Source organism: Hylobates moloch, unplaced genomic scaffold (assembly GCF_009828535.3).
Source record: "Hylobates moloch isolate HMO894 unplaced genomic scaffold, HMol_V3 SCAFFOLD_14, whole genome shotgun sequence".
Classification (NCBI taxonomy): Eukaryota; Metazoa; Chordata; class Mammalia; order Primates; family Hylobatidae; genus Hylobates; species Hylobates moloch.
In genome coordinates this window covers 41296714-41320513 of record NW_026652289.1, presented here as the reverse complement: position 1 = coordinate 41320513, position 23800 = coordinate 41296714, and the positions used below count along the sequence as shown (strand labels likewise).

The window sequence follows — 23800 nt, the reverse complement described above, 5'->3', positions numbered from 1 at the left end:
GAGTAGTAAAATTTCAAGTGACTCTTTTCCTCTTTTGGCTCATTTCTATTTTCTACATTTTTTGCAATTAGTTTGGATCACTTTCGTAACAAGAAAAATTATTTTAAGAGTTATATTTTTGACAATCTTCCAATTCTCTTGAGCCATGTTATTTCGTAAGTTTCATGCTATGACTTGGACACCTTTTTTTAAAGTTCTACTAAGGTCTACCTTCTTAAAGGTTGGGAAGCATGTCTGATTATACCCAGCCTAATCCATCCTAAGATAGCATGGGAGTTTCCCAAAAACTCTAGTCATTTCTATGTTACCAAGCAATTTCTCCTTATCAGTGTAAGGACTAGAGTAGTAGGAGCATATTTGCATCTCTCTCTCTCTCCCCCAACAGATGAATTTAACAGTAAGGAAAGTCAAGGTGTTAGACACTCATCTTCTAGGTGCATGGAATTTCTACTTGGTTGGACGTCCTTACCCTAGACTGACATAATTCTTCTGCAGGTTGTCCACTACACAAAGAACTATCCAAGGGGGCAGGTGGAGACCAAAATCCAGTCTTTGTTCTGCTCACTGGCATGTGCCTGTTGCAGGGCTGAATCCTTCAAGGTGGAGGGGGTTCTGTTCATGCATTCGTTTATTCATTCATTTTTAGAGACAGGGTCCCATTCTGTCTCCCAGGCTGGAGTGCAGTGGCCAGAAATCAAAGCTCACTGTAGCCTCGAACTCCGGGGCTTCAGTAATCCTCCTGCCTCAGCTTCCTGAGCAGCTAGGACTATAGATGTGTGTCATCACGTCTGACTAATTTTTTTTTTTTAATTTTTTGTAAAGACAGAGTCTCACTGTGTTGCCCAGGCAGATCTCAACCTCCTGACCTCAAGCGATTCTCCTGCCTCAGCCTCCCATGGGTTCTTTTTTAAATTCACAACACAGTGACCATCCTCTTGCCAACCTTGAGTCTCCCTAGAGGAGTTTTTTTTTTTTTCTTTTTTTTTCTTTTTTTTTTTTGCACAAAAGCACTATGGGTCAGCAGTGGCCTTGTGCCCATCGCGGTCTGCATTTAGAAACCAATATCCATTTCCTTCATTGGCCCAGTTTGCTTCCATAAAGATATCAGATCTATTCCTTTCTTCTATAATCTCCTATAATCCTATAATCTTCTCCTATAATCCAGTTTACTTCTAGTCCAAGTTCCTCTAACCTCACTTGGAGTTACCCACAGCCTTGCATTTTACCTCATGGGTGGCTGTGGTTTTCAACAGCGACTGCACACCACAATACTTGAGGAGATTCTGAAAATCCAGATGCCTCAGCCATGCCTCAAACCAATTAAATCAGAACCCCTGGCATGGGACCCAGCCACGGTTGGGAAACACTGGCTTACTAGAAACAACTTGAACTTTAAGCCAATAAATAAAATTAAATGTCTGGGTTTAAGGGTCATTTCCTCTGCTTATCACCATATAATCTTGGAGACATTACTTTACTTTTTTCCTAGCCCAGTTCTTCAAATGCAAAATCCCCAGATCAATGTGTTCCCATCAAAATTGTTCTGCAAAACTGGTCAACCCTATAATCGTTCTACAACTGACCCAAGAATAAGAAAAAGAGACACAACCACTGGGACCAAGGAGGATGGGGAATGGGGAGGAGAATAGGCATGAGGTGCTAAAAGTCTGACTTGCCAGCCAGGAAACACTGGTTGAGAATAATGTAGGACCAGTTGCTCCCTGAGGTTCCTTTCATCTCTAAAAATTGGTATTCTATCCATGTGTGCAAAGCTGGCAGGAAGATAAACTTCTATGCTTCCACATGGCTCAGAGGAGATTGTGAGTTGCCTAGATATGATGCCATTTTTTTTTTTTTCAGATTCAGGTCATCAGGTTCAGAGAATTTGCTGTTATTGCCAGTCCCTCCTCACAATGTAGTAAGTCCTCACTTTCCACGTGCTAGGCTAAACCTTTTAGTTATTACCACTCATGTCCAACCAGTTGGCTCCACTGAGAGACCAACAGGTGAAGCAAAGTCAACTACCCAAAGAATTTAAAAACCTTCAAGGATTTTTATCAAATCTCTTGCCTTGTCCTATTTTTTCAGCTCCTTCTGCAAAGACAAGCCAGAGAGAGGAAGCAAACCTTCTCACATATCTTCTAATAAGGTCAATAATCTTGTCGTGAAGGCTCCACCTGATAACCTGATTATCTCCCTAAGGCCCCATCTCCAAATACCATCACATTGAGGTTTAGGGGTGTATTAGTCCATTCTTGCACACTATAAAGAAATACCTGAGACTGAGTAATTTACAAGGAAAAGAGGTTTAATCGGCTCATGATTCTGCAGGTTGTACAGAAAATACAGTGGCTTCTGCTTCTGGGGAGGCCTCAGGCAACTTACAATCATGAGGGAAGGGGAAGCAGGCACATCTTACATGGCCAGAGCAAAAGGAAGGTGGGGAGGAGGAGCCACTCACTTTTAAACAACCAGATCTCATGAGAACAGCAGCAGGAGATGGTGCTAAACCATTCATGGAGGACCACCCCAATGATCCAATCACTTCCCACCACGCCCCACCTTTAACATTGGGGATTACATCTTGACATGAGATTTGATAGGGACACAGATCCAAACCCTATCAAAGGGTTTGATGTACAGATCTTAGGGGCACATAAACATTAAACCCATAGCAGATACCCCTTGACAACAACCCCAGACCTCAGTCAGCCATTGACCCAGGGATGGTCATGGTGTTATTAACCCACCTGAGGAGGCATGCTTCAGGGAGGACTTCCATGTTGACACCTCCAACGGAAGGGGCCAATGAAGGCAGCCCACTCGACCCCTCAGAGCTTGTGCCTCCTCCCACTTGTCAGGAGTATACTTAAAAACCCCATGCAGAGACACTGGCATTGCCTACCCAGAGATGAACAGGCAGCATGGGCTTTTCCTCCAAGGAACCCCAAAAGCACCTAGTTTTTGGTCTTATTATAAAGGTGAGGGATTATAAAAGAAAAAACCAGTGATGCTTCTTAACTGTAGTAATAATAAATACGTTTGCATCAGTGTTGGCATAAGGCCCCTCTGTAGATAACCTGGCTCTTGAGTGGAAAGCAGATGGCCCTGTGTGGTTTTGTGGCTGAGTGCAGCTCAGCATCTCGGGGACAGTGGCACACTGAGCGAGGCTGACTGATAGGGAAGAAAAGGTGCTATGCAGACCTGCCCCTTCTTGTGACTCTCTGGCAATTCCCTACTGGGTTGGCCTTCTGGTCCCGTGAGCAGACCTCGGCCTGGCTTTCTCACACTCTTCACCTCTAGTCTCCAGTCATGCTGGCATTCCTGTGGATCTCCAAACATATTGGTGCCAGCCAGCCTCAGAAACTTGAGCCTTGCCTAGTCCATTTTCTGGAATGTTCTTTTCCAGATCCTTATGTGGCTGTCTTCTGCTTATTCTCTCAGGAGATCTTATCTTGAAGCATTAAGAGCAAGAACACTGGAGCCAGGCTGCCTGGGCTCAAACCCCAGCTCTGTGTGCCTGAGTGGATGGATAGTTATGAAAATCAAATAAGCCAGTGCATGTAAAATCTTAGAATAATGCCTATTGCATGGTAAGTGTAAATAAGAGTTAACTAGTATCATTCATCAATAATAATATGTCACCTCCTGTTAGAATTAGTTTCCCCACCCATCCCAGTCATTCTCTCTCCTTACTCACTAACTGAAATTATGTTCTGAATTTGTTTGCTTGTTCATTCTTTCCCTCCCCACCACTAGAATACTTGCACCATGAGGACTTTGACTGTCTTGTTCTCTGCTGTATGCCCAGTGCCTAGCATCAGGCATATAGTAGGCGCTCAAGAAATAGATATTGAATAAAGTAATTCAGTGAATGAACTTCTGCATGCCAATTATTATTTTTTGGAGGTCCATCTAAGTTTATTCAGGCTGCTATAACAAAACACCTTAGAGTGGGTAAGTTATAAACAACAGAAATGTAATGCTCACAGTTCTAGAGGCTGGGAAATCCAAGATCAAGGCACCAGCAGATTCTGTGCCTGTTGAGTCCCTGTTCCTCATCTTGGTGCATTCTGTGTGTCCTCACATGGCAAAGGAGGAAGGCAGCTCTCTCAAGCTTCTTTTAAAAGGTTTCTAATCCCACTGAAGAGGGTGGAACCCTCATGACTTAATCACCCCCAAAAGGCTCCACCTCTTAATACTATCATATTAGGTATTGGATTTCAACATACAAACTCTAGGGGACAGCAGCATAGCAGGGTCGTAAGTGAGTAAAGTGCTTCCAAGCTCATATATGTCATAATATGGCTCTTTCATAAAAATTAACCCTTTTCTTGCTCCCTTGCTCAAACTCTCTAAAAATATTAACACTTCAATCTGTAAGACAGTGAACATGAAGATGTTAAATGGTAAATGTATAAGCTGCTGCAATTTAGACAAATTCTAGTAGTACATAGGATATCTTCTAGTGTCTGGGTTTTTGCCCAATGGGCAATTTTCAGCTCTGACAAAATCAAAATGTGTTTTCCCTCCAAAGGCGATAGAGATCTGGCTTCTCATAGACAGCAGAACTTCAGAAGGAATTGAGTTATGGATAAAGATGACGAAGAGCTCAGCAGAGCCATGAAGACAAGAAGATAAAACCTGTAACAGATAACCTGTGGAGCTTGCTGGCTGAGGCAGCACTTCTTCCCACTTTTTTGTTTGCTTGTTTCAAACAGAGTCTCACTCTGTCACGCAGGCTGAAGTGCAGTGGCGTGATCTCAGCTCACTGCAACCTCTGCCTCCCAGGCTCAAGCGATCTGCCCACCTCAGCATCCCAAGTAGCTGGGACTACAAGCATGTGCCACCATGCCGGACTAATTTTTTTAGTTTTCATAGAAACGGGGTTTCACCATGTTGCCCAAGCTGATTTCGACCTCCTGGTCTCAAATGTTCCTCCCACCTCAGCCTCCCAAAGTGCTGGGATTACAGGCGTGAGCTATTGCACCTGGCCAGTCTTTTTTTTTTTTTTTTTTGATAGAAAACAAATTCCCAACCTTCCTTGCAGCTATGTGTAGATAAGTGACTAGTCCTGGCCCAAAGGATGTAAGTGGAAGTGGTGAGTGCAGCTTCCAGGAAGTTTCCTTGAAAGGACTTTTCTCCCTTATCTTTTTCCTGCTGTCTGTGAATGCAGAACTGATGACTGGAGCTCAAGTAAGCAAGTTGGTTCATGAGGTAAACAGGAGTCATGCTTGGTGGAGCCACAAGGGAGAAAGCTCCTGACTTCTTGAAGATTTTGTGGAGCAGAGCTGCTGTACTTTCTCTGGACTACACATCTTCTAATTTTTGAGATAAAAATAACCTTCTATCTTTTAAAGCCATTGTTAATTTTGGATTCTTCTATTACTCATATCCCAACCCAATCTGAGTAAACACAGCATTACAATGAGTAAATGCTAAATACGTTTTGATCTATTAAATTATTAAATAAAGACAGGGTTGTCTGCAAAAGAAGGTTGTGACACAGAAAGTGTAGACCAGTGTGGGCTAAGATCAGTGTAGGAAGAAAAGAAGAGGCTCAGGAGACTCTTAGGTGCACAATATAAGGAAAAAAAAATCTAGATCAAGCCTGAGCAGACAATTCTCTTAGCTAAATCCAATTAAACATTTTCTCTGTTCTTTAATGATAAGAAATTAAAAACTAACACCAGACTCTTGCTAGGTAGCACAGAAGTTCCTCTACTTAAGAACAGTTATGTTTTTTGTAAGTCTATTTGTCTGTGAGTCCGGAGGGAACAAGGAGTATTTCCACTTAATCTGAGTGTAAGTCCCTTGAAACTTTAAAACCAGCAGATGCTGCTTCTTTATGCTAATAAATATTTTATGGGTCTTCTTTTCTCCAAAGTAGATCAGATCAGTGTACCGGGGAAATCTGTGGAGCCAGGTAATTCCCTCCTGCCCCCACGGTCATCCCATGGAGGGCCTCAGCTGCCATGATAGCTGCAAAGTGCCATGCCCCCACCCACTCTGGCCTGTACAGATTTGAAAGATCTGAAACCAAGAACCATCTTGACCCCATCACCTACCCGACCTCTGCTTCAGTTGCTTCTATCACTGCCCTCGTCTCATTTCTTTCACGGCACTCACCAGCGTTTACACTTCTATATTTCTATTTGTTTGTTGTCTGCTCCCTCCATCCCCCATTCTTCCACAGACTATCAGTTCCTTACAGGCAGGGACTAGCTATATCTGTTTTAGTCACTAATGTGTTCCCCGTAGCCAGCACAATGTCTGGCTCATAGTAGACACTCAATAAAATAGGTGGCTGAGCGTGGTGGCTCACACCTGTAATCCCAGCACTTTGGGAGGCTGAGGCAGGTGCATTACCTGAGGTCAGGAGTTCAAGACCAGCCTGGCCACATGGCGAAACCCCATCTCTACTAAAAAAAATACAAAAATTAGCTGGGTGTGGTGGTGGGTGCCTGTAATCCCAGCTACTTGGGAGGTTGAGGCAGGGAGAATTGCTTGAACCCAGGAGGTGGAGACTGCAGTGAGCTGAGATTGCACCACTGCACTCCAACCTGAGCGACAGAGTGAGACTCTGTCTCAAAAAAATAAAATAAAATAGGTGCTGAGTGAACGAATGAATGAACAGTTCAGCAACAGCACTTTCAGCATATTCTGCCGTTTAGGTCACTGAGCTATGTCCCAGATCTCTCCTGAATGAGTATCTGGCTGATAGGTAGCCCATCTGGATGTGGATCTTGTAGTGCTCTGCTCTAGTTTTTGTGTTTGTCCTTTTTCCTCCTCTCTTGCTGAGTATCATGGACAGTGTATGCATAGCAGATTGCAAGCTAAGTACTTTGTCCTTCTGAACCACGCCTCCTTTTGGAAAACTCACAGCACATAGAGCAAGAGGCATTATTTTTCTCAGCACTTTCAATCTTTCAATTCCATACAATTCTCTTCTTTCAATTCCATAACAATTGCACACCTTTTATTTCAGCAATTCAAAACGTTCACTGCCTTTGTATTCACTGGATACAATGAAATTAATCATGTTTGCAAAATACCTTGGAACTAAATAGAACCCCAGCAAGATTGCCACTAAGAGTTATGTGTCACTTAACCATGGGGATACATTCTGAGAAATGTGTCATTGGGTGATTTTGTCATTGTGTGAACATCACAGAGTGCACTTACACAAACCTAAATAGTCTAGCCTACTACACACCTAGGCTGTATGGTATAGCCTGTTGCTCCTAGGCTACAAACCTGTACAGCATGCTCCTATGCCAAATACTGTAGGCAACTGTAACACAATGGTAGGCATTTGTGTACCTAAACATAGAGAAGGTACAGTAAAAATACAGTCTTATAATCTTATGGGACACACCTGTTTCCTGTTATTGCATGAAACTTTGTTAAGTGGTGCATGACTGTACAACAAAGGACTCTATGGTCCAGACTAAAAGAACATCACACTGCAACTACCACCACCTTTTAGTGGGAGGCTGAGTTAATGTGATCTTGTTTTGTAGCTTTGTGTTGTTTCTATCTATAAAAGTTTGCAACTTGGAAATTCATAAGTAGAGAAGTTGTTTGTTTGTTTTAAAAATGTGTACTTTGTTAGGTTTAATTATACTTATAAATTCAGAGTATTATCTCTTTTAATCTCTTTCCATTGTGTGTGTTCAAACAGTCTCATTTATTCATTTGTATTGAATTCTCAAGGTCTGGGGATAAAGAATTCTCCTGAATACTGCTATAACTTGATTTGCCCCACACTGTGCTCTGTAGAGTGTTAATAGATGTTCCCACCTAAAAAAAAATCTGTGATAAAATAAATTTAGGAACCCTGTCATACCTTGCTCTGGTATACTTACAATGTGCATTATCATTTATAAGGTTCTGCTTAACCAATATGTATTATCACCTAAACTTTTTTTTAACCTAGTGTTTCTTAAACTTGCCTGACCATAGAACTCTTTCTTAAATGTAACATTCAGTGTTCCAGTATTTTTAGGGAAATGCTGAGCTATACATTTATCTGTCAGATTATAATGTTTCTTGGAATCAAGATATTGGTGCAAAAACGAGCCAAAACCATGATTATAGCACTCCTGACAGAATATTGTCTTTGCAAAGCTCATTTCAGTCCTGGTGTGCAACACTTCAAACCAGCAGTGACAGAAGACAACACCTGCTTGACATTCTGGAAAGGGTCCTCATGCTGTCTTGTTCAGGGATAACGAACACCTTTTCCCAGCAGGCGATGCAGCATCTCAGCAATTGTTGCATTTTGTGGAAGGGAAACATGGGAAAATTCCAGCAGGTACAGGAAGTCTGGAAGCACTTGTTTTATTTTTTGAGTAGGTTCATCTTGGCTTGTGCACGTCTTGATCTGAGTAAGACAAATATTATTCACAGTGTAGGTGTGGCAGCTCAGGAGGACAATGATGGAAGCTCCAGTTTCGCATTTTTTTTTATTTGGTGTACATTCTATGCATCAAAACTATATAGGATGTTTCAATGTTCTTTTGAGAGTTCAAGCTGAGAAAACTCCCATGGTTGGTGCATCCCTGAAATACTAATCACCACACCAAAATTTTAGAGAAGAGAGAGGAAGAGAGAGGAAAAGAAAGAGGGTGGCGGAGGGAGGGTGGGGGTGAGTGGTTATAAAGTTACAAAACATTAGAAAATTTCCTGAGTGTCAGGAATTTAAAATTAAAGGACTCAAATGTAGAAAACCTCTGAGGAAATGATGATATGAATGGACATTTGCATGCTCAACTTTGGTGACTGGCTATCAATAACCTGGAGCAACATCAGGGTTTGAAACTATTAGCCTCTAACTATCCTATAAGAACTGCAGAAAGTCAACTGACTGTGACTAGTGGCTGTGAATGTTCTTTAACTTCATCATTTCTAATGCTTTTACAGTGTCCCCTAACTCCACATAAGTGATAGGTGTCAGTCCTGTTAATATTGCTAGAGCCAGCTGGCCACAGATGACCAACTGAATGCTTTGTTTGACTTGATGCTCAGTGTCTTCAACTTTCAAAATGTATTTTTAAGTAAAATTTCTGGCTTTCACGTGAATTGATACAATTGATGAATCCAGAGGAATGACCCTTGTATGCACTTAATTCCATGAAGAATATTTTTGGGAATCTTTTGATAATTTCCTGTCCTTGGGTTGTTTCACTGGCATAAATATCTTAGACATGGATTCCCAGGAGGAATGATCCAATTCATTCTCAAGAGGCTTTTGTGCTGCTATTATAATTATAATCATCATCAGCATCATTACCAATCCTTACATTTGTAAAGCTGTATTCATCAAGACTGTTGGTGGCAACTGATAGCACCACAATTCAATGAGGTTTTATTGGCTCATGAAGTTTAAAAAATCCAGAGGTAGAGGTGGATTCAGCCACTCCATCTAAATAACACCTCACCTCAGTCTTCCCCTATTCTGCTGTAACTTTTCTTCTTAGAATCTATTACCACCTGGCATTAGATCATGTATCTATTTAGTGTTTGTTCATGGCCTGGGCTGCCCACTGGAATGCAAGCACCATGACAGTAGGGTCTTCCTTTCATTTATCACCAAAGGCCAAGAATCCAGAAATTGTTATGGACTATAAGAGGAACTTAACAACTAGTTGTGGAATGAAAAAATGAATTATTTGATGCAGATGCTTAAACCACATCATCAGAAATTTGTCTTTAAACATCTCTCTGCTTTTTTCTCTGTGTCGTTTTCATTCTCAAGACTGCCTATTCCCTGGAGACAAGATGGCTTCCAGGAGAAAGAGCACTTTTTTTCCCTTCAATATAACCAGCAAAAGGCTTATTGGCCAGCTTAGGTCATATGACCATCCTTCAGCCAATGAGCATGGCCAAGGGGAAGGAGTTGGCCCCAGTGAACCAAAAAGTTTAAGGTGGAGGATGCAGGCTGAGCAGACCTAACAAGAAACTTTGGCTAAAATAATAGAGTTTATTAATTGCTTTCAGTTGCATTATCTCAGCCGATCTTCACAAAAGCTTGTGAGGAAAGTAGAACAGACATTATTATCCCCATTTTAGAAATAACGAAATGGAGGCTCAAAAAAGGTACACCTCTTCAAGCAATCAGGAAGTAGTGGGGCTCCGTCTCAATCTTAAAACCAGTAAGAGAACCCTTACCAGGAACCAGATCTGCTGAGCCTTGATCTTGGACTTCCCAGCCTCCAGAACTGTGAGAAGTAAATTTCTGTTGTTTAAGCCACCCATTCTATGCTAATTTGTTGTAGCAATCCAAGTTGATTAAGATAGGGTCTTTAGAGGGTCTGCCTGAAGAATTCAAGCCAGTAACACAGCCTGTCTGTCCATCTTGTATTGAAATGGACATCTTGTATTGAGAAATCACCCATCTGTTTATACCATGAGAGAAACATCACCTTCTGTCTCACTCTGCCACTTGAAAACCTTCAAAGGCTCCCATTCCTATAAAACAGAGCCAACTCCCATTGAGTGCATGGTTTTTTAATGACCTGATTTCAGCCTCACTATTGAGCTTCATCTCTCACCATTTTCCATTATGCTTTGGTGGGGACAAATAAACCATACCCAATCCACAGCAAGTATTCACCTCAGTAGCTCTAAATGCCATGCGTATACTACTGTTTCTTGATATTTTGTGTATAGGAAATATGTGTAACTTCCTACTCAGGAAGATGAAGTGTTGACTCTTTCATCTCCCTTTCCCTGCCTCCCACCAACACACACGTACTTCCTACCTGTATTAGGTTTGTAGGGATGCCATAACAAAGTGCCACAAACTAGGTGACAAACAACAGAACTGTATTGTCTCACAGTCCTGGGGACTAGAACTCTGAAGTCAGGGTGTCAGCAAGGTTGGTTCCTTCTGAAACCATGAGGAAGAATCTGTCCTATGCCTCTCTCCTAGCTTCTGGTGGTTTGCTAGGAATCTTTGGCATTTCTCGGCCTATGGCAGCATAACTCCAATCTTCACAACAATGTTTTCACTGTGTCTCTGTTTCTATATATTCAGATTTCTCCTTTTTATAATGACATCAGTCATATTGAACTGGAGCTTACTCCAAAGGCTGCAACTTAACAGGATCATCTGCAAAGAACCTACTTTCAAATGAAGTCACATTCACAAGTATTGAGGGTTAGGACTTCAACATATTTTATGGGAACACAATTCAACCTGTAATAACATCCTTTCAAAACTGTATAATTATGTCATCAATTTGGTTAGATTAATGTTCAGTATTTACATTGTAATAAACTGACAGTTATTCAGCGCTCAGCTATGCAGTAAACTATGGTTTTATTTTTTTCCTGAATAATTTTGTTGTATCTGAAGTTAATAATAGTTTTTCATTCTCTTTGATTAATTTTTATGTTCTTACCATCAGTTTAAACAAATCCTTCTGCCAGTTGTCTAAATCTTTTCTCATCCCATTCACTCATCTCAACTGTCTGTCAATTTCATCTTGATCCCCAGGGCTTCTAACCTGCTCTAATCTGTTCAGGTTGATCTTTGGAGGATGTGCCTTCCCTGCTGTGCTGAAGATTCTCTTTATTTCCTGTTTCTTGAATCAGATGTCTTCCTTTTATTAGCTACTACTTTGATTTATGGAACATAGTCTCCAGTAGCTTCTTGAGAAAGAATGTGTAGAAAGTAAAAATTTGAGACCCTTTTTTTCAACAATATTCATATTCTGTTAACATGCTCAATAGATAGTTTGGCTGGATATAGAATGGTAGGTAGGAAATCCTTTCTTTTTGGAATTTTGATAGCACCACTCCATTGTCTTCTAGCTTCCAACATTGCTGTTGAGAAATCTGAACCATTCAACTGCCTGATCATTTATATTAACCTATTTATTTCCCTCTGAAAGTTTACAAGAGCTTCATTTGTCCCAGTTATAGTAGGAAGAATTCTAAGATGACCCTCAATGGGCTACACTCATGTATAATCTGAGGACAGAAACTGAGACTTACTTCTAGCAAATAGAATATACCAAAGGTGATGGGAAAGTCATTCCCTTGGTTAGGTTACATTCTATAACAAAGGTGATGGGATAGTCACTCATGTGATTATTTTATGTTATATAAAACTCCATCTTAGACTAGAATGAGAGATTTTTCTGCAGACTTTGAAAAACTAAAACTAAGTAACCATGTTGTGAGATGGTCTATGAAAGCACAATATGGCAAGGGTACCTCTGAAAGATGAGAGTAGCTCCCAGCTGACAGCCAGCAAGGAGGCAGGGACCTCAGTCCTACAACCACAAGGAACTGAGTTTTGCCAACATTACCACATGAGATTGGAAGAGAACCCCAAGCTCCAGATAGGAACACGGCCTGCATTGCAGCCTCATAAGACGCTGAGTAGAGAACTCAGCTACACTGTGTCTAAACCCCTGACCCATAGAAACCATGCTATGCTAAATGTATGTCCATTTGAACTACTTAAGTTTACGGTAAGTTGTTACACAGCAGTATAAAACTCATACTACTACAACAGCATTCTAAAATTTCACAATATAAATAAATGTTAGTGTTGGGTTTTCATGTTCTTAAGTTATAAACTTTTTTTAATTACTTCATTGATGATTTTCTCTTGTTCACTGTCTTTGTTTTATCCTTCTGACACTCTTATTATTCAGCGGTTGAGCATTTTAGATTGAAACTCTACATTTTTTTCCTCTTCTACTTTGCGTTTTTCTTGTCTTCCTGGTATGCAATCTGAGAAATTTGCCTAGCTTTATCTTCTAACCCCTCTATTGAGTTTTTCATTTCCACTACCATGATTTTAATTTGTAAAAGTTTATTTTGTTCTCTAAATATCCATTCTTTTTGGATAGCATCATGTTCTTGTTTCACAGATGCTATCCTACCTGTTTCCTTTTTCCTGTCCTATTCTTGTTTCCTACGTGTTGCCTTTTTCTGTCTGCCTACTAGCTTGTTTGGTATTCAGTCGTTCACATTAGAGTCATTCTCACATTCTCAAATCTCTGATAATTATATTTAATAGTGGGGACCTAAAGCATTGATTGAAAGTCCTGAGCTCATTGTGGCACCTGTTGATTTTGAACTACACTGTTAAGTGATACAGCTGGGCCATTTGTAGGGAACCTCAATGTAAGTCTCTTCAGTCTTTCTTACTGAGCTACTCAGATTCCCCAGAAACAATTATTCTAATCTCCTGCTAGGAAGTTAAAGGGCTTTGTTCTGGGATTCAAAGAGGGCACGGAGTAAAGGAGAAAGCCTGGGAATCTAAGCATCAAGTTTGCATTCAGTCATTTTGTCTCCCTATTTTCAGTATAGTACCCATAACATTGACTGAGCCTGGTGTCCTCTATCTATGGACACTTTCTTTTACCTTTCTGGAAAATAAACCCCTTGTATTTTGGCCAGGATGTTAGGGCTTCCTAACCCATCAGCAAGGAATGAGGGAGAAAATGTAGAGGTCTAATTGCTTCTTTTTTATTGTGGTAAAACATATATGACATAAAATTTGCTACTTTAATCGTAGTGTGAATTACACTCACAGTGTTGTGCAACCATCACTATTATTTACTTCTAGAATTTTTCATCACCCCAAACACAAACTCTGTACTCATTAGGCAATAATTCCCCATTCCTGTTTCTGAAACTGCTTTCCACCAATCCTCTTTATTCCCACCTCTATCTCCAGTTCTGAAAGTTTCTGATGCCAGTAATCCCTGAGCCTTTGAGGATTCTGCAGTGTAAATTTGGTTGGTTGGTGGATTTTTTCACTGCTGCCTTCAGAGTCTTCTTTCTCAGGTCAGCTACATATGTTATCACTTGTCCATCTCCTTTCTAGCTTCCAAAATGATACCGTTGTCTCCACTCTCATTTTACCCAAACTTGTGGATTTGTAGCAAAAAAAGAAACCCTTTACTGGTGGTTTTAGTGGAGTTACAGGACAGTATGAATTTAGATGAGTGTACTCAGCTCTGCTCTCTGATCAACTTGCCAAACACTCTAACTTCCAACTGCTTTTTAGCTGATTCTCTTAAGTAGATGATCATATTATGTACAGATAGAGTTTTCAGACTTCTTGCAACATGTTCTGTTAAGTTGATGCAGCTCTTCCCTTCAGTTATAAACACATAGAAACACTTGATATTGTTTTTAAAATATGGCTGCACTTGAAAGAAAGAAAGGGAAATGTCATAGTGCCAGAAATCAAGAGATAAGACAGAGCCAAAAAGGTACAGGAAGGTCATGACCATCTGCAGAGGGTTTAGGGTCTATTAACCAGGATTCTAAAACCCACACAAGTACAGGCGATGCTTCCTTGGCCCTTGAAATGGGGAAGCTGAAACTGAGCTGTAATAGGTGATTTTTGTGTCCCACATCATTTGCCCCTGGCCAGCCTCTGATTTCCCTAGAGATGAGTGTTTCACTTCTAGCATGCACCTGAGAAGAGGGACCAGAACACGTGAGTCTAGTAGACCAAGGTAAGATGTTTGAAAGAGTTTCATATGACAGAGTGATGTTATCTGATTCACATTTCCAAGAGATTCCTGTGGCTGCTGCATGCAGAATAGATATTAGTGGAAGGAGGGAAATAAGTTGGGAGAGCATGCCAGTAGTCAAGAGGAGCATTCTGGTTATCTATCACTGTGTAACAAACTACCCCAAATTCAGAAGCATTAAAACAATAACTTTCTGGCATACAGAGAAAACTAAAAATTTTTAAATAAAAAAACAAAAAATTATTTTATTATGGTCATTATCTATAAGTCAAGAATTCAGGAAGAGTGCAATGGACATGGTTTATCTATGCTCGTGATGTCTGAAGCCTCACCTTGGAAGTCTCAAATGGCTGAGATAATTTAAATGGGTGGGAACTGTACTTGTGGAGTTAAGCTGGAACTGTTAACTGGAATACCAACATGCCTGCCTCTTGGGCTTCCTCATAGCATGGCAGCTTAGTTACAATAGGGGGCATCCAAAGTGAGTGTTCCAAGAGAGGCAAAAAGAAGGTTTTTGTGATCTATTCAGAGAAGTCACATAGCTTCGCTTCCACCATATGCAATTAGTTAAAGTAGTCTTGGGCCCACCCAGGTTCAAGGAGGAAGGAACATCAACTCCACCTCTTGATGCCAGAAGTGTTAAAGAATTTGGGGACCATGTTTTAAAACTGCTAAGGGAGAGATTATTATGGCTACAAACAGTGATTAGCAGTGAAGATGGAGAGTGAAGACAGATTCAAGAGGCATTTAGGAGTCAAGTCAAGAAACTTGCTGTTGAATTATATGCTGGAGAAAGGGGGTGATGGTGATGTAAAACAAAGAATCATGAATGACTTCTAGGTTTTGGGGCCAAGCACTTGGGTAGATGGTAGTGCCATTTCTGGGCTGGGGAAGCAGTTACCCCAGGAGGTCCTAATTCATTCTAAATGAAGGGTTTAAAAATTATGTTTTTGCAGGAGGAGGAGCCAAGATGGCCGAATAGGAACAGCTCCGGTCTACAGCTCCCAGCATGAGCAACGCAGAAGATGGGTGATTTCTGCATTTCCAACTGAGGTACCAGGTTCATCTCACTGGGGAGTGCCAGACAGTAGGTGCAGGACAGTGGGTGCAGTGCACCATGCACGAGCCGAAGCAGGGCGAGGCATCACCTCAGCCGGGAAGTGCAAGGGGTCAGGGAGTTCCCTTTCCTAGTCAAAGAAAGCGGTGACAGACGGCACCTGGAAAATCGGGTCACTCCCACCCTAATACTGCGCTTTTCCAACGGGCTTAAAAAACGGCACACCAGGAGATTATATCCCACACCTGGCTCAGAGGGTCCTACGCCCACGGAGTCTCACTCATTGCTAGCACAACAGTCCAAGATCAAACTGCAAGGCAGCAGCAAGGCTAGGGGAGGGGTGTCCGCCACTGCCGAGTTAGTTGTTTGATTAGGTAAAAAAGGTGGCCAGGAAGCTCAAACTGGGTGGAGCCCACCACAGCTCAAGGAGGCCTGCCTGCCTCTGTAGGCTCCACCTCTGGGGGCAGGGCACAGACAAACAAAAAGACAGCAGTAACCTCTGCAGACTTAAATGTCCCTCTCTGACAGCTTTAAAGAGAATAGTGGCTCTCCCAGCATGCAGCTTGAGATCTGAGAACGGGCAGACTGCCTCCTCAAGTGGTTCCCTGATGCCCAAGTAGCCTAACTGGGAGGCACCCCCCAGTAGGGGCGGACTGACACCTCACACGGCCAAGTACTCCTCTGAGACAAAACTTCCAGAGGAACGATCGGGCAGCAGCATCTGCGGTTCACCAATATCCACTGTTCTGCAGCCACCGCTGCTGATAACCAGGCAAACAGGGTCTGGAGTGGACCTCTAGCAAACTCCAACAGACCTGCAGCTGAGGGTCCTGTCTGTTAGAAGGAAAACTAACAAACAGAAAGGACATCCACACCAAAAACCCATCTGTACATCACCATCATCAAAGACCAAAGGTAGATAAAACCACAAAGATGGGAAAAAAACAGAGCAGAAAAACTGGAAACTCTAAAAATCAGAGCACCTCTCCTCCTCCAAAGGAACACAGCTCCTCACCAGCAACGGAACAAAGCTGGATGGAGAATGACTTTGACGAGTTGAGAGAAGAAGGCTTCAGACAATCAAACTACTCCGAGCTACAGGAGGAAATTTGAACCAATGTCAAAGAAGTTAAAAGCTTTGAAAAAAAATTAGATGAATGGATAACTAGAATAACCAATGCAGAGAAGTCCTTAAAGGACCTGATGGAGCTGAAAACCAAGGCACAAGAGCTATGTGACGAATGCAGAAGCCTCAGAAGCCAATGCGATCAACTGGAAGAAAGGGTATCAGTGATGGAAGATAAAATGAATGAAATGAAGCGAGAAGAGAAGCTTAGAGAAAAAAGAATAAAAAGAAATGAACAAAGCCTCCAAGAAATATGGGACTATGTGAAAAGACCAAATCTACGTCTGATTGGTGTGCTTGAAAGTGACGGAGGATGGAACCAAGTTGGAAAACACTCTGCAGGATATTATACAGGAGAACTTCCCCAATCTAGCAAGGAAGGCCAACATTCAAATTCAGGAAATACAGAGAACACCACAAAGATACTCCTCGAGAAGAGCAACTCCAAGACACATAATTGTCAGATTCACCAAAGTTGAAATGAAGGAAAAAACGTTAAGGGCAGCCAGAGAGAAAGGTCGGGTTACCCACAAAGGGAAGCCCATCAGATTAACAGCTGATCTCTCGGCAGAAACTCTACAAGCCAGAAGAGAGTGGGGACCAATATTCAACATTCTTAAAGAAAAGAATTTTCGGCCGGGTGCGGTGGCTCACGCTTGTAATCCCAGCACTTTGGGAGGCCGCGGCGGGTGGATCACGAGGTCAGGAGATCGAGACCACGGTGAAACCCCGTCTCTACTAAAAATACAAAAAATTAGCTGGGCATGGTGGCGGGCGCCTGTAGTCCCAGCTACTCAGAGAGGCTGAGGCAGGAGAATGGTGTGAACCTGGGAGGTGGAGCTTGCAGTGAGCCGAGATCGCGCCACTGCACTCCAGCCTGGGTGACAGAGCGAGACTCCGTCTCAAAAAAAAAAAAAGAAAAGAAAAGAATTTTCAACCCAGGATCTCATATCCAGCCAAACTAAGCTTCATAAGTGAAGGAGAAATAAAATCCTTTACAGAGAAGCAAATGCTGAGAGATTTTCTCACCACCAGGCCTGCCCTAAAAGAGCTCCTGAAGGAAGCACTAAACATGGAAAGGAACAACCAGTACTAGCCACTGCAAAAACATGCCAAATTGTAAAGACCATCGAGGCTAAGAAGAAACTGCATCAACTATCGAGCAAAATAACCAGGTAACATCATAATGACTGGATCAAATTCACACATAACAATATTAACTTTAAATGTAAATGGGCTAAATGCTCCAATTAAAAGACACAGACTGGCAAATTGGATGAAGAGTCAAGACCCATCAGTGTGCTGTATTCAGGAAACCCATCTCACATGCAGAGACACACATAGGCTCAAAATAAAGGGATGGAGGAAGATCTACCAAGCAAATGGAAAACAAAAAAAGGTAGGGGTTGCAATCCTAGTCTCTGATAAAACAGACTTTAAACCAACAAAGATCAAAAGAGACAAAGAAGGCCACTACATAATGGTAAAGGGATCAATTCAACAAGAAGAGCTAACTATCCTAAATATATATGCACCCAATACAGGAGCACCCAGACTCATAAAGCAAGTCCTCAGTGACCTACAAAGAGACTTAGACTCCCACACAATAATAATGGGAGACTTTAACACCCCACTGTCAACATTAGACAGATCAATGAGACAGAAAGTTAACAAGGATACCCAGGAATTGAACTCAACTCTGCACCAAGCAGACCTAATAGACATCTACAGAACTCTCCACCCCAAATCAACAGAATATACATTCTTTTCAGCACTACACCACACCTACCCCAAAATTGACCACATAGTTGGAAGTAAAGCTCTCCTCAGCAAATGTAAAAGAACAGAAATTATAACAAACTGTCTCTCAGACCACAGTGCAATCAAACTAGAACTCAGGATTAAGAAACTCACTCAAAACCGCTCAACTACATGGAAACTGAACAACCTGCTCCTGAATGACTACTGGGTACATAACGATATGAAGGCAGAAATAAAGATGTTCTGTGAAACCAATGAGAACAAAGACACAACACACCAGAATCTCTGGGACACATTCAAAGCAGTGTATAGAGGGAAATTTATAGCCCTAAATGCTCACAAGAGAAAGCAAGAAAGATTTAAAATTGACACCCTAACATCACAATTAAAAGAGCTAGAAAAGCAAGAGCAAACACATTCAAAAGCTAGCAGAAGGCAAGAAATAACTAAGATCAGAGCAGAACTGAAGGAACTAGAAACACAAAAAGACCCTTCAAAAAATCAATGAATCCAGGAGCTGGTTTTTTGAAAAGATCAACAAAATTGATAGACTGCTAGCAAGACTAATAAAGAAGAAAAGAGAGAAGAATCAAATAGACGCAATAAAAAATGATAAAGGGGATATCACCACCAATCCCACAGAAATACAAACTACCACCAGAGAATACTATAAACACCTCTACACAAATAAACTAGAAAATCTAGAAGAAATGGATAAATTCCTCGACACATACATCCTCCCAAGACTAAACCAGGAAGAAGTTGAATCTCTGAATAGACCAATAACAGGCTCTGAAATTGAGGCAATAATCAATAGCTTACCAACCAAAAAAGTCCAGGACCAGATGGATTCACAGCCGAATTCTACCAGAGGTACAAAGAGGAGCTGGTACCATTCCTTCTGAAACTATTCCAATCAATAGAAAAAGAGGGAATCCTCCCTAACTCATTTTTTGAGGCCAGCATCATCTTGATACCAAAGCCAGGCAGAGACACAACCAAAAAAGAGAATTTTAGACCAATATCCTTGATGAACATCAATGCAAAAATCCTCAATAAAATACTGGCAAACCGAATCCAGCAGCACATCAAAAAGCTTATCCACCGTGATCAAGTGGGTTTCATTCCTGGGATGCAAGGCTGGCTCAACATACGCAAATCAATAAATGTAATCCAGCATATAAACAGAACCAAAGAAAAAACCACATGATTGTCTCAATAGATGCAGAAAAGGCCTTTGACAAAATTCAACAACACTTCATGCTAAAAACTCTCAATAAATTAGGTATTGATGGGACGTATCTCAAAATAATAAGAGCTACCTATGACAAACCCACAGCCAATATCATACTGAATGGGCAAAAACTGGAAGCATTCCCTTTGAAAACGAGCACAAGACAGGGATGCGCTCTCTCACCACTCCTATTCAACATAGTGTTGGAAGTTCTGGCCAGGGCAATTAGGCAGGAGAAGGAAATAAAGGGTATTCAATTAGGAAAAGAGGAAGTCAAATTGTCCCTGTTTGCAGACGACATGATTGTATATCTAGAAAACCCCATTGTCTCAGCCCAAAATCTCCTCAAGCTGATAAGCAACTTCGGCAAAGTCTCAGGACACAAAATCAATGTGCAAAAATCACAAGCATTCTTGTACACCAATAACAGACAAACAGAGAGCCAAATCATGAGTGAACTTCCATTCACAATTGCTTCAAAGAGAATAAAATACCTAGGAATCCAACTTACAAGGGATGTGAAGGACCTCTTCAAGGAGAACTACAAATCACTGCTCAATGAAATAAAAGAGGATACAAACAAATGGAATAACATTCCATGCTCATGGGTAGGAAGAATCAATATTGTGAAAATGGCCATACTGCCCAAGGTAATTTATAGATTCAATGCCATCCCCATCAAGTTACCAATGACTTTCTTCACAGAATTGGAAAAAACTACTTTAAAGTTCATATGGAACCAAAAAAGAGCCCGCATCACCAAGTCAATCCTAAGCCAAAAGAACAAAGCTGGAGGCATCACACTACCTGACTTCAAACTATACTACAAGGCTACAGTAACCAAAACAGCATGGTACTGGTACCAAAACAGAGATATAGACCAATGGAACAGAACAGAGCCCTCAGAAATAATGCCGCATATCTACAACTATCTGATCTTTGACATACCTGACAAAAACAAGCAACGGGGAAAGGATTCCCTATTTAATAAATGGTGCTGGGAAAACTGGCTAGCCATATGTAGAAAGCTGAAACTGGATCCCTTCCTTACACCTTATACAAAATTAATTCAAGATGGATTAAAGACTTAAATGTTAGACCTAAAACCATAAAAACCCTACAAGAAAACCTAGGCAATACCATTCAGGACATAGGTATGGGCAAGGACTTCATGTCTAAAACACCAAAAGCAATGGCAACAAAAGCCAAAATTGACAAATGGGATCTAATCAAACTAAAGAGCTTCTGCACAGCAAAAGAAACTACCATCAGAATGAGCAGGCAACCTACAGAATGGGAGAAAATTTTTGCAACCTACTCATCTGACAAAGGGCTAATATCCAGAATCTACAATGAACTCAAACAAATTTACAAGAAAAAAACAAACAACCCCATCAAAAAGTGGGTGAAGGATATGAACAGACACTTCTCAAAAGAAGACATTTATGCAGCCAAAAAACACATGAAAAAATGCTCATCGTCACTGGCCATCAGAGAAATGCAAATCAAAACCACAGTGAGATACCATCTCACACCAGTTAGAATGACGATCATTAAAAAGTCAGGAAACAACAGGTGCTGGAGAGGATGTGGAGAAATAGGAACACTTTTACACTGTTGGTGGGACTGTAAACTAGTTCAACCATTGTGGAAGTCAGTGTGGCGATTCCTCAGGGATCTCGAACTAGAAATACCATTTGACCCAGCCATCCCATTACTGGGTATATACCCAAAGGATTATAAATCATGCTGCTGTAATGACACATGCACACGTATGTTTATAGCGGCACTATTCACAATAGCAAAGACTTGGAACCAACCCAAATGTTCAACAATGATAGACTGGATTAACAAAATGTGGCACATATATACCATGGAATACTATGCAGCCATAAAAAATGATGAGTTCATGTCCTTTGTAGGGACATGGATGAAACTGGAAACCATCATTCTCAGCAAACTATCTCAAGGACAAAAAACCAAACACCGCATGTTCTCACTCACAGGTGGGAATTGAACAATGAGAACACATGTACACAGGAAGGGGAACATCACACACCGCGGACTGTTATGGGGTGGGGGGAGGGGGAGGGATAGCATTAGGAGATATACCTAATGCTAAATGACGAGTTAATGGGTGCAGCACACCAACATGGCACATGTATACATATGTAACGAACCTGCACGTTGTACACATGTACCCTAAAACTTATAATAATAAAACTAAAAAAAAAAATTATGTTTTTGACCATGTAATGTATACAGACTCTGTGACTGAAATGTATGATTTTTTATTTAATCTTTAAGACAGTCCTGTGAAGCTGGTATTTATTTTTATGCTTATTTTTATTTTTTATTTTTTATTTCATTTTTTAGATGTAAAAACCAAGATCCCAAAAGTAAGCTATTTGCCTAAGGTTACACAACAAGTAAGTGGCAGAGCAAGAATTCAAACTTCAAAGACTCTGTGTTTTCTATTTAACTATTCTGCTTCCCAAAGAGTCACTGAAACTCATGAAGATTAAGTAATTTAGCTAAGATTGCACAGGAAATAACAGAAGTAGATTTTAAAATAAGTTCTGGCCCTAAAGCCACCGTTTTATCCAGTACAGGTGATGATTGACAGCAACAGGTGTATCGCCGGCAGGTGTATCCCTGGGACCCCCACAATTGGAAGAATATGAGCTCTCTGAGTGAGGATGCCAAGATACCCATGGGCTTTGAGGCTCTCTGGATGTCCTATGCACATGACGGTGCTCTTTGAATGGTAGATAGTTCTCAATTTAAAAAAAGAAAAGAAACCCCTGCCATTAGATGACTTGACCTAGAAGTTACTCCCTAAAAATTATCCACAGGTCATCCCATCTACCTGGGGAATGGTGTTATATGGATGTTCCTTGAAGACACAGAGCTGCCTGAGTGTTTGCCCAAAGAGAACAGTAGCATCACTCACCTTTGAAATACAAAAGAGAAGCTGTTTGCTTTACTTAAATCCTGAATCATTGATCATCCACATCAGGTGTCTTTGATGTTGGCTGCAATCTGTAATTGCTACAAATTAACACAAAGGTAGGAAACAGGTTAAAGAGGCAGGGAGAAATGAAATAAAAGTCTTAGATCTGAACACAGGCACCTTTTTTTCTACCCCCTTTCTCCTCCAAAATGAGGCTTGTTCATTGTCTCTTCCTTCTGCTAGAAGTTAAGTTTCTTGAACCTATGACTTATCTGTCACGTACATTTAATCATTTTAGGGTTCATTTAGACTCTTAAAAGGAGTCTCGAGTATAGTAGGCCCTCAATAAGTACTTGTTGAATAGACGAGTTAGAGACCTAATTATTAAGTTGATAACCATTGGTTAAATTTCAGGTGCCAAGTCAGTTACAGACTTCCCATCCTGACTGCTCACCATGGGGACCAGGGTAACTTCAGTCGGAGAGCAGCATAGGGTGTCCTGATGTCTGGCATGCTGCCTGGTGGGCAATCCTCCATCCATTACCCTGTTGGTTCTTCCATGTGGCCATCGGTCCCCAGTCTAGGGAGTGCCAGAGGCCAAGGCGACCAGGAGCAGCTGGGGCACCTCCCAGGCCAGCCTGTCCCCCTCCTGCTCACACCAACCAGGCAGCCTCTGCCTCCTGCCCACTGCTTGCACCAGCCTCTCTACCCAGAGAGAAGACTGAGTGGGCCCTTGGATTCCACAGGGGACTCAACTCAGTACATTTGATAACCTTAGCCACAGAAGTGAAAAGAGAAAGCAAGGAGAGAGGCGACGAAGGAGAAAAAGAGGAAATGAAAAATAGACATTAGTTTATAAAGAAAAAGAGTTTCTGAGGAAGAAGAATCAAGGACAAAGTGAGAAACTCTTCCTTCTTACAATGGATTTTTCCCAAACATGTTAAATTCTTCTCCAGAAACTTGACTGAACTGTGACCAAGAGGTTCTCATGAACTTTGGAGGCAGACAGACCTGGTTTGTACTCCTGGTTCCAGCCTCTGCTTGCCCTGTGGCCTTCACAGCCTCTCTGAAGCCATTTCTTCCCACCTGTAAAAGAGGAAAATAACGTGTAGAGCAGCTGCGAGAATTCAGTGAGAGATTGGGGGTGAAGAGTCACTCA

The 23800-nt window shown here is 41.4% G+C and overlaps 1 long non-coding RNA gene across 1 annotated transcript; it reads right to left on the bottom strand.

Moving 5' to 3' along the window:
- Positions 1-6467: 6467 nt before the first annotated feature.
- Positions 6468-23732, bottom strand: LOC116482244 (uncharacterized). Its single transcript, XR_004251810.2, has 3 exons — positions 23653-23732; positions 22642-22739; positions 6468-8386 (listed from the first exon to the last, which is right to left on the bottom strand). It is a non-coding gene; the product is annotated as an uncharacterized LOC116482244 (long non-coding RNA).
- Positions 23733-23800: the final 68 nt, after the last annotated feature.